Consider the following 15526-nt stretch of genomic DNA (forward strand, 5'->3'; position numbering starts at 1 on the left):
GGTGTGGAGCTGGAGGAACACAGCAGGCCAGGCAGCATCAGAGGAGTGGGAAAGTTAATGTTTTGGGTCGGGACCCTTCTTCAGACCCTTCTTCAAAAAATCCAACTTTCCTGCTCCTCTGATGCTGCCTGGCCTGCTGTGTTCCTCCAGCTCCACACTGTGTTATTCCATTTTATTTCTGTATTGTCTAAAACCTTGTAACTAAAGAAGTTGTGCCTGGGTTCTTTTGTATCTAAGTCGGCGCAGTAAGGTCAGTTGGACTAGCGAGGATGTCCACTTCCATCGGAATACCATGCAGCTCATGGGCTCCATTTGCCGCAGCTTCCAATGATAAAGCCAGTTGTAGTGCTTGCTTGAAGCCCACTGAAATAACTCCACGGAGGCAGTATCCTGGCACCAGGTCACCAATTATTTAGATGTGCAAAGTCATAGACACTGATCCAGCTGCCTCAGAGCCAGCTCTCAGAGTGAACAGAACCTCTGAGACTCCTGTTTATATCTGTCAGCCAGGGCTCCTTGATTGGACCCAGATTAACAGCCCCAATCAGGGAACTCATATTCTATCCGGTCCACCTGGCTGACTTCATTACAATCACTACATCAGTGAATAAAGATAATATGATTTTGACTAAACTCCCCCACAGACTTAACATAAAATGTAAAAAAGAGCTGCTGATGCTGAAGATCTGAAACAATAACTATCTGGTACTACACAGTTAAATAAGTGAGGGCAAACACATTCATTACTGGACATCAGCTCCTTGTGACCAATATAATTTGTTTTTCTGGTTCATCATTATTTTGATCTTCTTCCTCAGAATTGTCAGTGTCATGTGTCATTTAGAGGGCCATGACTCTCCACTTTGAGCAGTTCACCAATACAGATACTTTGAGTCACAACTGAAGCATCTATTAAATGTTCCTTGCACATCTTTAGGATGCATTCACCTATTATAACTTGTCGTGACATAGCCAGATCTGCTAACACTTTTTTATTCCTCATTCTGTCTTCCCTTGTTCCTTATGTTGAATTGGTGCCTGCATTTGCTACCTGAACTACTCTGAAATCTGGCAATCATTGAGAGCTTTATTGTAGGTGTAACTGTGGAGTGTCCCACTTCTTTCACAAAGGCTGATGAAAATGATTGTTTGCCTAAGAATTTTTTAAGATCGCAGATAGCGGATCCAATGAAGTCTCTTTTTTGCAGAACCAAACACTAGTTCAGACAAGTTGCCTCTCCATATTAACCCAATCTTGGGTATTGGTGAAATGAGACCCTTGAATGGTGTTTATCATGACAAAAAGATGTTTTGCCAATCACATAATTAAGTAGCATGGTATGTGAATTTCAGTGCTGGTGTGATATCATGTATGTGGGCCATATGTCTCTGTGGTAGCCCTTACAAGGCCGATGAGGAATCATTAATTAATCTCCCAGTGGACCTCATGGAATATGAGTTCTGCCCAGCTAGAACTCATCACTCAAGCCCTTTATAAAAACAGACAAGGGGTACTCTTGTGGCGCAGTGTCCCTACCCCTGGACTGGGAGGTCCCACCTGCTCCAGAGGTGTGTAATAACATCTCTGAACAGGTTGATCAAAAAAAAGGTGAAATTTTAAAAAATGAAAACAGACAGGGGGCTCTCTGGTGGCACAGTGGTAGTGTCCCTAAGCTTGGACCAGGACGTCTGGGTTCAAGTCCCACCTGCTCCAGCAGTAAGTAGTAACATGTCTGCACAGATTGATTGGAAAAGTAGGTTAAAAAAATAAAAATAGAAAATAAAAGGCAGAACTGTCTGTCCTGGGGTGGGACTAGCTGATGAGCTGTGATAAGCAGTGGAACTACTTTGGTGTTCAACTGTAAGTGATGTTCCTTTCCAGCTGGGCTTCCTGAGTTATTATAGTCCCAAAGTCCGGCAGATTATGTCAGACAGCAAGTTGCTTTGACTGTTACCAACAAGCACGGTACTCACTTTACCGTCTCTGTGGCATTGAGTTCCACAGACTCACCACTCTCTGGCCGAAGAAATTCCTCCTCATCTCAGTACTAAAAATGTCACCCCTTCATTCAGGTCCTAGACTCTCTTACCAATGGAAACATCTCCATGCCCACTCTATCCAAGCCTCTCAGTATCCTGTAAGTTTCAATCAGATCCCCCTCATCCCTCTAAACTCCCTCAAGTACAGACCCAGAGTTCTCAGTGGTTCCTTGTATGAAAACTCTTCATCCCTGGGATCATTCTTGTAAACCTCCTCCAGACCCCTTCCAATGCCAGCACATCTTTCCTTACACATGAGACCCAGAACTGCTCACAATATTTAAAATATGGTCTGACCAGAGCCTTATTGTAGCCATCTTGAAACAAAATGCTAACATTGCATTTGCCTTCCTAATTGCCAACTGAACTTGCATTTTAACCTGAAGAGAATCCTGAACTCGGATGTTTAAGTCCCCTTGCGCTACATATTTGTCCTGCTCCTCCAAATGTCTTTCTGTCATCTGCAACAATGCCCTCAGTTCCTTCATCCACATTGTTAATGTATAATGTGAATAGTTGTCCCAAAAGGGATCTGTATAGAGCTCCCTAAGTCATCGGCTGCCATCCTGAAAAACACTCCTTTATCCCCACTGTCTGCCTTCTGCCATTCAGCCAATCATCTATTCATGCCAATACCTTGCACCTAATACCATGGGCTCATCTTATTTAGCACCTTGTCAAAGGCCTTCTGGAAATCCAAACAGATCATGTCCACTGGATTTCGTTTGTCTAACTTGCTCGTTAACTCTTCAAAGAATTCTAACAGATTCGTCAGGCATGATCTCCCCTTGACGAAGCGATGCTGACTCAGCGTCATTTTATCATTCACTTCCAAGTACTCCACAATCTCGTCCTTAATAATAGACTCTAAAATCTTACCGATGTCAGGCTAACAGGCCTATAGTTTCCTGTCTTCTGCCACCCTCCCTTCTTAAACGGGGGTGCTACATGAGCCATTTTCCAGTCCTCTGGGAACCTCTCTGATTCCTGACTCCAGCGATCCCTGAAAGATCACCACCAATGCCTCTACAGTCTCCTCAGCTTTCTCCTTCAGAACTCTGGGGTATAGTCCATCTGGTCCGGGTGATTTGTCCACTTTCAGACCTTTCAGCTTTCCCAGCAGCTTCTCCTTGGTGACGGCTTCTACACTCACCTCTGGCCCCGACTGTCTTGCAGTTCTGGTATGCTTCTGGTGTCTTCTACCCTGAAGACTGATGTAAAGTACCTATCCAGTTCCTCTGCCATTTCTTTGTTCCCATTGCCACTTCTCCAGCCTCATTTTTCAGCAGTCCCAATGTCCACTGCCATCTCTCCCTTACCTTCTATATATTTAAAACAACTCTTGCAAACTTTGTTTATATTATTAGCTAACTTACTCTCAAATTACATCTTCTCTCTCATTTTTTTTTCAGTTATCCTCTGCTAGTATATAAAGGTTTCCAATCCTCTGGCTTCCCACTGATCTTCACCACATTGTATGCTTTTTCTTTCACTCTTATGACTTCCCTTGTCAGTCATTTTTCCTTAGTATGTTTCTTCTTCCTCAGGATGAATTTCGGCTGTGCTTCTCAAATTACTCCTGCCATTGCTGCTCCACCATCTTCCCTGCTAAGCTCAGTTCCAATCAACTCTGGCCAGCTCCTCCCTCATGTCTTTGCAGTTACCTTTACTCAATTTAAGACTTAGCTTTACATCTTAGTTCAGCTTCTTCCCCTCAACTGCAGGTTGAATTTTATCATATTCTGGTTGGTTTAGAATGTTAAGGGGTGATAGCATTGAAGTCTTTGGAATATTATCAGGAAAAGACTGGGTAGATAAAGACAAACCATTTCTATTGGTTGGAGATTCTAGAATTAGGAGACACAATCTGAGAATTTGAGACAGACCATTCAAGAGAGATATTAGGAAGCACTTCCACATACAAAGGGTGGTAGGTGTTTGGAACTCTCTTCCACAAATAATCATGGATGCAGGATTAGTTATTGATTTTAAATCTGAGAGAGATAAATTTTGTAAAGCAAAAGTATTAAGGGACATGTGTTAAGGGCAGGTATGTGGAGTCAGGACACAAAATCAGCCATGAATGATGGAACAGGCTGAATGGGCTGAATGGCCTACTCCTGTTCGCATGTTCCAGTTTACTACCATACTACACTCCAGAAGTATGGAGGATACAACTGAATCGATTTCTATTACTCTTATGAGCATTTATTTACAGAGATGCTCATTCCAGCCAAGCACCTACTCAGCCAACAACAATAGATTCAGGATTTGCATTAGGTCACAAATAATACCAGTTAATAGCAAGCACTTGAATACAATGTGACACAATTTATGTGCAGTGAATAGCTTCATCCATCTGAGTATGTGGGCAAAGCAGGAAGCAGCAGAATTTCAGGTAGTTTGAGACTTTGGCTGTATACAGTTGCAGTCCCGTGTAAGAAGAAATCCCGGCAGGGAAGCTAGTCCATGGGGAGCAGAGAGTAGAATCTGGGCCAGTGATGGGTGAGGCTCGCCCATTCAATTTGGACTTTGACTCCCTTTTGTTGTTGTCAACTCAAGAAAAGCTGATGAACCAGATTCACAAATGTGTTAAGAGCTGCTGGCATTCAGTTATACAATGTAGACTTTGATCTCATTCATAGTTGTTATACAAATAAAATGCAAATAAGTGCTACTGTGTTGTGCCATGGCTCACATACAATGTGTTAACCATGTAAATACACTGTATAAGGCACATTGTGCACCATTGCTTTCAGCATATGAAAAATAAAACTCTCTTCCTCTTAATTTACTAGAAATGAATTTGTCTTTGGAACTAATTGTAGGTGGTGTAGAGACATTCTTCATTAAGTTATCAGATCAACAAGCAGTGAGTCATAATGACTATGGCTTGGGCTGTTGGTATGGAATGGGCTGCATTCATGTTAAAATAAACTGAACAGAAGCCATAGGTTTGGGGTGCAGGATTTCCCAGAAATTAATCCATTTAAAGTGCCATTTTATTCAAGCTGGAAGATTTTGATGAAACATCACCAGTCCAAATCTCCTTGGTTATTTTGAACTTCTTCAGTTCACCAATACAAACCATTTTCCACATATTTAGAAAGCTCTGATCCAATATCTGAACTTCAGGGCTTAAGTTATGAGGACACATTCTACAAATTAGGCCTGTTTTCCCCAGACTTTAGAATTTTAAAGGGAGATCTAATTGAAGTCTTCAAAACATTAACAGGAAAAGACAGGGGAGATAAACTATTATCACTGACTGGGGTTGTATAACGAGGGGCATTGTCTGAGAATTAGGGCCGGACCGTTCAAGAGAGATGTTAGAAAGCACTTCCACACACAAAGGGTGGTACATGTTTGGATCTCTCTTTCACAAATGGCATATTCTGCCTTGGGAGCTTACAACCCGATGGCCTCAACGTAGAAATCACCAGTTTCAAAATCTCCCCATCTTCGGCCTCATCCCATGTCCAACCCTCCTTCTCATCCCTGCTTCCTTGGCCTGACACAACCTGTCCATCTTCTTTCTAACCATCTGTCCCAGCCTTCCCATGACCTATCTCCACAACCCCTACCTGTGTCTACCTATCAACATTCCACCTACCTTCCCCCAACCCCACCCCCTCCCTCTATTTATTTCCAAACTCCCTTCCCCCTTCCCAGTCCTGATGAAGGGTGTAAACCCGAAATGTCGACTTTCCTGCTCCTCTGATGCTGCCTGACCTGCCGTGTACCTCCTGCTTCACACTGTATTGGCAGTTGATGCTAGATCAGTTGTTAGTTTTAAATATGAAGTAGATAGATTTTTGTTGACCACAGGTATTGTGGGATATGGGTCAAAGTCAGGTAGGTGGTGCTAGACTACAGCTGAACTATGATATCATTGAATGGTGGAACAGGTGCAAGGGGCTGAATGGCCTACTCCTGTTCCAATGTTGTCCCCCTGCTGTACTAAAGAGAATCTCAAGCAAGTTTCCAATATTACCACAAGTTGGCATAAATCTGTGCCCAAAGCCATCTGATAGCAGTGTAATCAAGATGGCTGAGAGTTTGATAGTGACTTCATTTACAATGGTTTTCAAATCTTCTCACCAGCGAAAATGCCTTCCCTGTACTGCCACTGTCAAATCCTTTATATTATTTTAAACCCAGTAGAAGCGTGTGGTTGGAGATGTGGCAGAGCAAAGAGAGATTCAGATACTTGGGGCACTGAGGGTGGGGGAAGTCTAGAATGAAGAGTCTAATGATGATGATGAATTCTTTGTCAAATGTTAGGGAAAAATCCATCTGGTTCACTAATGCTGTTTAGGGAAGGAAACTGCTATCTTTACCTGGTCAGGCCTATGTGGGACTCCAGACCCACAGCAATGTGGTTGTCTCTTAACTGCCCTCTGGGCAATAGATGCCAGCCTGGTCACTGATACCCTTATCCCATGGATGAATAAAAAGAAAAAAAACTGTGCATGTCCATTGCTGAGTGAGTGTTTGAACAAAAATTATGTCAACGTTTAAGATCACAATGAAGGGGGAGAGATTGAAGAGAACCAACTGAGTAAATGCAATCAAAATTATTTGTTTGCATGAATGTTAATGTTGAAATGTTAATTTGGTTTCTCTCTCCACAGATGCTGCCAGACCTACTGAGCATTTTCACTGCCCATTTTTATTTCTAACAGGAGCTACAGCATGTGTTCCCGTGCTGCAGATTCCATGTTGACACCAGCACAAACTGATTAGGCTGACTGTGTTATATTTTCTAAATGTTTCCTTGTGTTGAGAAACTTTTAACGCCCTGATTTAGCACTTCAGTTAATTATTCACCAAACAAACACCTGTGTGTGATGATTCCTGGAAAAATCTGGATGGTTTCAGGTAAGGTAATGATTCTGTCCATTTGATCTCATTATTTTATCTGACAAGGCCAACGTTTCCCAAAGAATGAGTCCATTGTTCAACACGTACCATCCTTTGCATCACAATCCGTGCCAAAACTCATTTCCTGATGGCCCTGAAAAGCTTTGCCTTCACTATACGTTCTTGACCTGTCTCTGAGAAATGCACCTCCTCTCTATTAGGAAGTAGCTTCAGTATTTCAAAAATATCTTCTAGTGCTTGGAGAAGTCTGCTTACAAATCTATTCCTCAAAACTGTTCCTTCTAACACTAGGACTTCAAGATTCTCCAATCGTTTATAACACCTATACAATCTGAAAATCCATAGCAATAAGCACACACTACTCTAGGTGTTACAATCTTTGTGAAGATTGACAACTTTTAGAAAGGAATTTAAATTCCCAGTAATTGACTGAAAGGATCACAAGACAAGAACTATAATGAACCAGTTAAAAGCAATGTTGCTTAAACACTATTCAGTATTCACTATTCAACAGCTTATACTCTAAAACACAAGAGAGATCCTCCATTTAGCTTTAAAACCAAAAAAAAACTGCCTCACAAAAAGAGAAATTGCTGGAAAAGCTCAGCAGGTCAGCAACATCTGTGGAGAGAAATCAGACTTAACTTTTTGGGTCAAGTGACCCTTTAAAATCTCCCTCCATGGTTCCACTTCAGTCTGAGGCTATTCTCAGCTCCTGGTGGCTTACAATCTCCTTTCCTGGCTGGGTAACTTCTAAAACTGACTGCCATGATGAGATTTACCCTGAAGCTTCTTGCCTCAAGCAAAAGTTAGGAGAATCTCCCAACCTCATTTAAATCCTCACAAACAAGGTATCTTCAGTGTCAATGTGAGCTCCCATCCATGTTCCTGGTTCTGCTTTAGTTGTGTCAGCATCATAGAATAGACATCCATATTCATCCAACATTCATCTGGATGATGTTAGTTAAACCAGGCATGAGCTGCTGAAATGGCAGCCCTGATTGTGACCTAAGCTGTGGAATTTATCTGTATAAATTTTCACATCCATTGCTGTAAGCTTGTATTTCTGGTTTTGAGTTAATGACCTGTTACTAAGAGAGTGAGAGGACAGAAAGAGGACAGAAAGAGCAAATGAGCAGCCTTGTGATGGTGCCCATGCATAATGCCCTGAGGTGATACTGGTGGTCACCACCATGGATGCTATTTGCAGTCAGCAGTGAGCTGAAATTGCCAGGTACCCACTTTGACTTCCGCGGCAAGAATATTCAGTGTCTCGTTCTCTGATGGCAGGAGAGGAAGTCAGCTGATGTTCTGGGGACTTGGGTTCACAATCCTCCCACATCAGATGGTGGAATTTGAATTCAATGAAAAGTCTGGTGTTAAGAGTCTAAAGATGACCATAAAATCATCATCAATTGTCAGGAAGCTGGCATTCTTATCTGGCCTGGCCTACACGTGACTTCAGATGCACAGCAATGTAGTTCACTCTTAACTGTCCTCTGGGCAAACAATGTAACAAAGCTAGTGACACCCACATCCTGTGAAGGAATGAAAAAAAGGTATTAATTGCTCTTGCTGTGGAGATGAGACTCAATGGATTTCTCCCATGTTTATCATCATAGGCCATATTATTTATGCCCCTATAAGACTGCACCCTAACAGTCCATTCACCATCTATTCACTGAAGGTAAGCCAGTCATTGCTTACAGGGGTAAGTATCTTATCCATTCTCTCTGGAGAAACAACATTTAACTTTCACCCAAGTTTGTTTCTGGGCAGAATTCAGAATAAGCTCCCTTCATTTTTTCATTTTACCCTAAATTAAACACTACAATCTTACAAACCTCATAGCTGTAACACAGTGAATGCTTTGCAGTGTGGCTTCACCATGATTCAGCTGATTTAAGCTCTCTTGATGTGATGGAAATGACTCAGCACATCCTGTTTCTTTGCTTTGTTGCTGCCTGACACTATTTAACATTGTACTGAAAAGTTGAAGAGAGAGAAACAGATCAGGAACTTTATCCTTCCAGTCTGGGAGCATCCTGATTACCAAGAGTGTTCCATCACAATCAGTGGGTATCTAACATCAAAAATAACAAAGAGAGCCAAGGTGAGATACATCTCTGGGAAATTTCCTCTGTGACTGTTAGACGCAATCAAAATAAACCTCACGGGACCATTGGTGCAATACTGTGACTTGTATGGTCAACTAGTACTGGTCTCAGTCACTGTTCAACATTTTCAGTGAATGCACACTCACTGGGACTAGTTGCTGCCCTATACAAAGTTTGCTGATGCTCTCTATAAAGAGAAGGACCTCCTATTTCTGACCCCTTACATGCACCGCAGCAACTTGCCAAGCCACCCCCCCATCCCCCCACCCAAACCATGGACAGCAGGTTCCAAACCCACAATCTCAACCACCTTGGAGAACAAGGGCAGCAGATGTATCAGTCCTGAAGTATCCTCACCTTGGAGGATTTTTCCAGGGTGGGATGGGTACAGAGCACAGCAGGTTACAGGATATAATGAAATAGAGTGATCAGCACACCACTTATGGGTCATTTTATGTTGGTTGGTGTAGTTTCCTGCTGTTGGATTGCCAATTCCATACTCCCCTCAACTGCCCCACCTCCTAGCTGAGTGTGGAGACTGCATGCCAGTGAGAGTGGGCATCCCAGTGGCAAACTGTGAGGCCATTGGAACTGGAGGCTCCAAGCCTCAGTGACACAGTCCAGGACAGGACAGGAAAGGTGGCAACCATGCCTCAAGCTAATTTGGGGGTTTCCCCTCCACCCCAACTACCCTCTCTAAACCTATGGGAGGAGTCAGTTGTACAATAGTAAGCACTTGACCAGTAATCCAGAGACCCCAAGCTCTGTCTCACAGTGCAAGGGACCTGGGTTCAATTCCAGCCTTGGATGACTGTCTGTGTGGAGTTTGCATGTTCTCCCTGTGTCTGTGTGGGTTTCCTCTGGGTGCTCCAGTTTCCTCCCACAGTCCAAAAATGTGCAGGTTAGGTGGATTGGCCAGGTTAAATTGTCTGTAGTGTCTAGCATTGTGCAGGCTAGGTGGATTAGCCATGGGAAATGCAGAGTTACAGGGATAGGGCAGGGGGGTAGGACTGGGTGGGATGGTCTTTGAAGGGTCAGAGCAGACTTGATAGGCAGAACGGCCTCTTTTTGAACTGGAGGGATTCTATGATTCCATGTGAGGTGACATGATGGCTCAGTGATCAGCACTGCTACCTCATTATGCCAGGGAGCCGAGTTCAATTCTACCTTCGGGTGATTGTCTATGTGGAGATGGCATGTTCTCCCTGCGTCTGTGTGGGTTTCCCCCAGGTGCTCCGGTTTCTTCCCAAAGATGTGCAGGTTGGTTGGATTATGGAGTAGAAGGCATGGGTCTGGGTGGGACGTTCGTTGGAGGTTTGCTGTGGACTTGATGGGGCCAAATGGCCTGTTCACATTGTAGGGTTCTATCACTTGATTAACACTCTAGGGACACAGGTTCAAATCACACCATGGCAGGTTGTGGAATTAGAATTCAATTGATAAAGCTGGAATTGAAAATTAAGCTCAGTAATAGTGGCCATGACAACAATCATTGATTATCATTAAAAAGCCATCTGGTTCACTGGAAGACATCTGCTTGCGCTAGCATGGGACCCCAGATTCACAACAATGTCATTGACTCTTAGCTGTCCTGAGTTTGTTGCTCTTCTTCAACAGAGAAGACCTAAAGAGGATTTGATAGAAGTGTTTAAAATCATGGAGGAAATAAAGAGGAACGTTTCAAAGGATCCAAAGTGTCAATAAGCTCAAGGCTCAAATTTGAGAAGATTAACGTAAGGAGCTGAAGTAATATGAGGCAAATTCTTTGGCATGATAACCGAGCTTGGATTTGAAATGGAACAAGCAAGAACAGAAACTCGTGGAGAAACTCAGCAGTACCTGAGAAGAGAAAAACCAAATTAACATATTGAGTCCAGGACTCTTCTTCAGGATTCAAGAAGAAGCATTCGAAAGAAGGATCACTGCACTTGAAATGTAACTGTCTTCCTCTCTCCACAGATGCTGCCAGACCTGTTGAGTTTCTCCAGTGCTTTCTGTGTTTGTTTGTTTCAGATCCTCATTCTTTGTTTTAGATGTGGAATGGATTGCTCTGTAGTGAATACAGATTCAATAGTAGCATTGAAAAGAGAATTGAATAAATACTCAACAGAGAAATAGTTGCATGGACATGGCAAAGAATGAAGGAGTGGATTGCTCTTTGAAAGAACTGGCACAGACTTGATGGACTGAATGGTTGTTTGCACTGCAGTATTTGCTATTTCTGATTTGCCATTCAGGTCAGTTGAAGTAAAGTGAAAATGTGGATTTCTGACAGCTAAGTTCTCCAGCAGACCGAAGAAAATTGTGAAACAACACTCATTGTATCCTGCATTTACAAGCTGTCTCAATGGGTCTGTTCATGGTCCCTTTATTTATTAAACATTAAGATCGCTGTAAATATTGTATCAGTTATTGTAAACTGTACGAATTTCATTAACATCCTTTCCTAAATACATTTCTTACTGTTCTTCTGCCAGGCATTTCCCTTTTGCACGTATCCTGTTGAACTTTAAACCTCTTCAAAGCACCTGGTACACCACCCAGGGAGGGGGAGGCGACAGACTAGTGGTATTATCGCTGCATTGTTAGAACTCAGGGATGTTCTGGAGACCTGGTTAAATTTGAACCAGTGGAATTTGAACCCTGGTGGAATTTGAATTCAATTTTTTAAAAATCTGGAATTAAGAGTCTAATGATGAGCAGGAAGCCATTGTTGAAGGAAGAGAACTGCCATCCTTACCTGAACTGGTCTATATCTGACTCCAGACATATAGCAATGTGCCTCTGGGCAGTTAGGAATTGGCAATAAATGCTGCCCTAGTTAGCGATGCCCACATCCCATGAATTAATTTTAAAAACTCACTTTAGGCAGAATTTTCAAATCCCTGCATACAAGAGGAAGTGGACATGTCAGGCAAACCATCAACAGTTGATGGAGTTGATCCAGAATTCCTGAAGAACATTGGAGCACAGGGAAGGAAGTGGTTGGCAAAGCTGTTTACTCACATCCAAAACATGGGCTCCGTCCCAAACGTCTTGGACCAATCCAAGATGGTGATCATTGCCAAACAAGAATGACTACTTGATGAGCCACACTCATCTACTCCTCCATTTCCCTCCTCTCATACAAGACTCTGAAACATCTCCAGCTAAACAGATTTCATCCCACCCTACCTCTCCTCTACCCAAACAGGCAGGCTTGCTCTCAGCTTGCAACTGCTCAGAGCAGGTACTGACACAATATCACATCTTGAGCATGGATTCCAGAAAGAACTGAAAGTTGGAGCCATCTTTGTTCACTTACCATGCACCTATAGCACAGTGCGATGTGTAGATATGCTGTGGGAACTGTCCGAAATTAACTGCTGTGTAAAAGTCACGCAACTAACCAACTCCATGATCAGCAACTGACAGTTCAGTGTGCATCTTGGCCATCAGACTTCCATGTATAACCAACAGGCTCTCACAGGCATCAGGCTCTCTTTAACGCATATACCAATGATCTCCATCCTTCAATGTCTTCAATTTTCGTGATTACTGATAGCTTGGCCCTGGTTTTCTAGGGCTATAGAATTTCATGACATCGGGAAAGCTCTCACTGAAGAGTCCATGTAATCTGGAAGCCTACTTCAGAAAATGGAAGCTTTTATCCAAAGGCTGTCATGCCCAACTGTACAGCCTGATGAATATAAAGACCAGGGGAGAGAGAGCTTCATTTCCATTTCTGTAGCCAACCGCTCACCCAGGATCCCAGTGAAAAAAGACCCTTAGCTGTACATTGATCTTTTGGCAACCAGATCCAATTTTGGGATGACAGTGCAATAACTTGCGAGCATCAGGAGAGTCAACTCACATTACATTGTTCCACTGGCCTGGCCCACCCAAGAGTAGAAACGTCCTGCAGAGTATCGCAGGAGGCCACAAGGTGGTGGATACTTACCTCCGGCAATTCCAAGGATAATTTCTTGAACATTGAGGTCAACACAGTTTGAGGCTTCATATGCCTGCAGCCTCCTGAAGTCCACAGGAAAAACATCCTGCTTAAAGAACACCACCTAACAACTAACAAAACATCTCCATTGAGAGTGCACTCATCTGAAGTCTAATGGTCCCGACTAGAACAAGATCTACAGCCAGCAAACTGACATTAGCCTCATCTCCCAATAGTTCATCTCCTAAGTGGCTGCAGACATCAGCAACCACAACCTGAGGAAACACCTGAGTGGGGAAGTCCCAGGTTTCAACTTTTCATGGATATTATGGCCATTAGCATTAGGGCATGCAAGGGAAGGGGAAGGCAGGCTGGGGGAGAGGAGGGCAAGCAGGAAAGGGGAGGGTAAGCAGGAGAAGGAGAAGGTAGGCAGGGGGAGAAGAGGGCATGATGGGGTAGGGGAGGTCATCTGGGGAAGGGGCAGGGGAGGGGAGGCTGGAGAAGGGGAGTGCAGGCAGGGGCAGGGGAGGGGAGGATGGGGAAGGGGAGGGGAGGATGGGGAAGGAGAGGGCGGGCAGGGGAAGGGGAGTGGTGGATACTATAGAGGAGGGCAGGATGGGGATGAGGAGGGGAAGCAGGAGAAGGGGAGAGCACTTGATCCTCAAGTGGAACGTAAGGAACGACTCAAATCTGGACAGTGGCCATACGAAAACAGACCATCTTCACATAATGGAGCTCTGTCCTGACAGATGTATTGCTGGTGGCATCAACACCATCCACACTGCAACAGGTGTGGTTGTTGAATGGTCTATTAGCCTTACTATTCAGGGAGACCTGCTACCTCCAGCCTCCTGAAGAGCAGTGAAAATTGACTGAAAGTTACTACTTGCTGACCTTGCATTGACTCGAACAGACAGACGTCTTTAATCATAGTTCAGTGCCCTTGACGATTAACTGCCCTCTGACATGGTCTAATAAAACATTCGATTGTCTAAAATTTCCACAAAATGGATAACTCCCTTCCTTAATTGCACTGTTGCTTTATCTCCAGCATTCAGCAACAGTGATCAATATGCAAGGCTCACTGTTACCTCCTCTGGGCAACTGCGGGTGGACAATAAATGTCAGCTTTACCTGCAAACTTTAAATCCTGAGAATGAGATTGTTTTTGCAGTGGTTCGACTGCATAAAGGAATTAGCTCAGCAAAAGGTTCCAACCTGTAGCACTAAAGGCCATGTTGAATGATGCTGTGGTAAAGTGATATGGAAAACCAAAAGACCTGCTGATGCTGTAAATTAGAAACAGAAACAGAAATTGCTTGAAAAGCTCAGCAGGTCTGGCAGCATCTATGAAGAGAAATCAAAGTTAACATTTCGGGTCCGGTGACCCTTCGTCAGAACTGATGGTAGCTAGGAAAATGTTGGCTTATATGTAGACGATAGTTTAGAGGAGGGAGTAAGGAGTAAACAATAGATTGGGATAGAGCCCAAACAGATAGAAGAATTGAAGAACAGGCAAAGGAGTTTATAATGATCTGGCTGGGAGGGTGAATAACTGTTAATGGAGACAGTTAGTGGCTAACAATAGGTGTATGTAATAGCAGACTGTGTAATAACAAGGGCTGGTGTGTGGAGTAGGGGGCTAGGACATGGGGGAGTTCAGGCCCTAAAATTATTGAACTCAATATTAAGTCCGGAGGGCTGCAGGGTCGTCAAGTGGAAAATGAGGTGTTGTTCTTCCAGCTTGCGTTCAGCTTCTCAGACTGATCCAGACTGCTGTACCCTCAATGATATGAGCTGATGTTCAACCCTAGTTTCTCTCCATCGCCCAGATTGCTTATTCAGACCTCAAGCATGGATTCCCTGCCTTGCCCTGGCTCCTCTGGATCTGAAATCCTCATCCATGCCACTTGAATGGTCTGCTCCAGTGGCCTGTGGCCAACTTCCCGCCTTGCACTTTCTGTGAGCTTAGGGCTCACCCAAACCTTTGAGATTTGCTTCAAAACGGCCCTGTTCACCCATCAGCCTGTGCTCAGCGGCCTATGCAAGCTCCCAGTCCATCGCTGATGTAAACTTAAAATTCTCATGCACCTTTTCAAATCCCTCCATGCACCTTCCCTTCTCTAAATCTGTAACTAACCAGTCCTAGCACCTTCCCAGGTTTCTGCACTCTCTCAACTGTGGACACTTAGGTATCTCCATTTCATTTGCTCTACAATTGGCGGTCCTATCATCAGCTGTCCAGGCTGTTGGCTTGGAGTTCCCTCTCGCTCTGTCACTGTTTTTATCTTCTTCTTAAAACCTACCTCTTCATCCAAGTCTTTGATGAATTGTCCTGATAGAACCTCACGCGGCTCAGTTTCACATTATACACTGTGTTGTGCCTTTAAATATTTTCGTCTGCTAAATGTGCTGTTTAACTACAAGATGTCTGATGCAATCTGCTTCAGCCAAAGCTGAGTGACCATCTGTTCCAGGACTCCTTCCTCACCAGTAGCTGCTCTAATCATCCAATTATAATAACTCATCTGATTCACATGGTTGGCTCTGAGCA

The sequence above is a fragment of the Rhincodon typus genome, chromosome 14 (genome assembly GCF_021869965.1).
Source record: "Rhincodon typus isolate 14 chromosome 14, sRhiTyp1.1, whole genome shotgun sequence".
NCBI lineage: Eukaryota > Metazoa > Chordata > Chondrichthyes > Orectolobiformes > Rhincodontidae > Rhincodon > Rhincodon typus.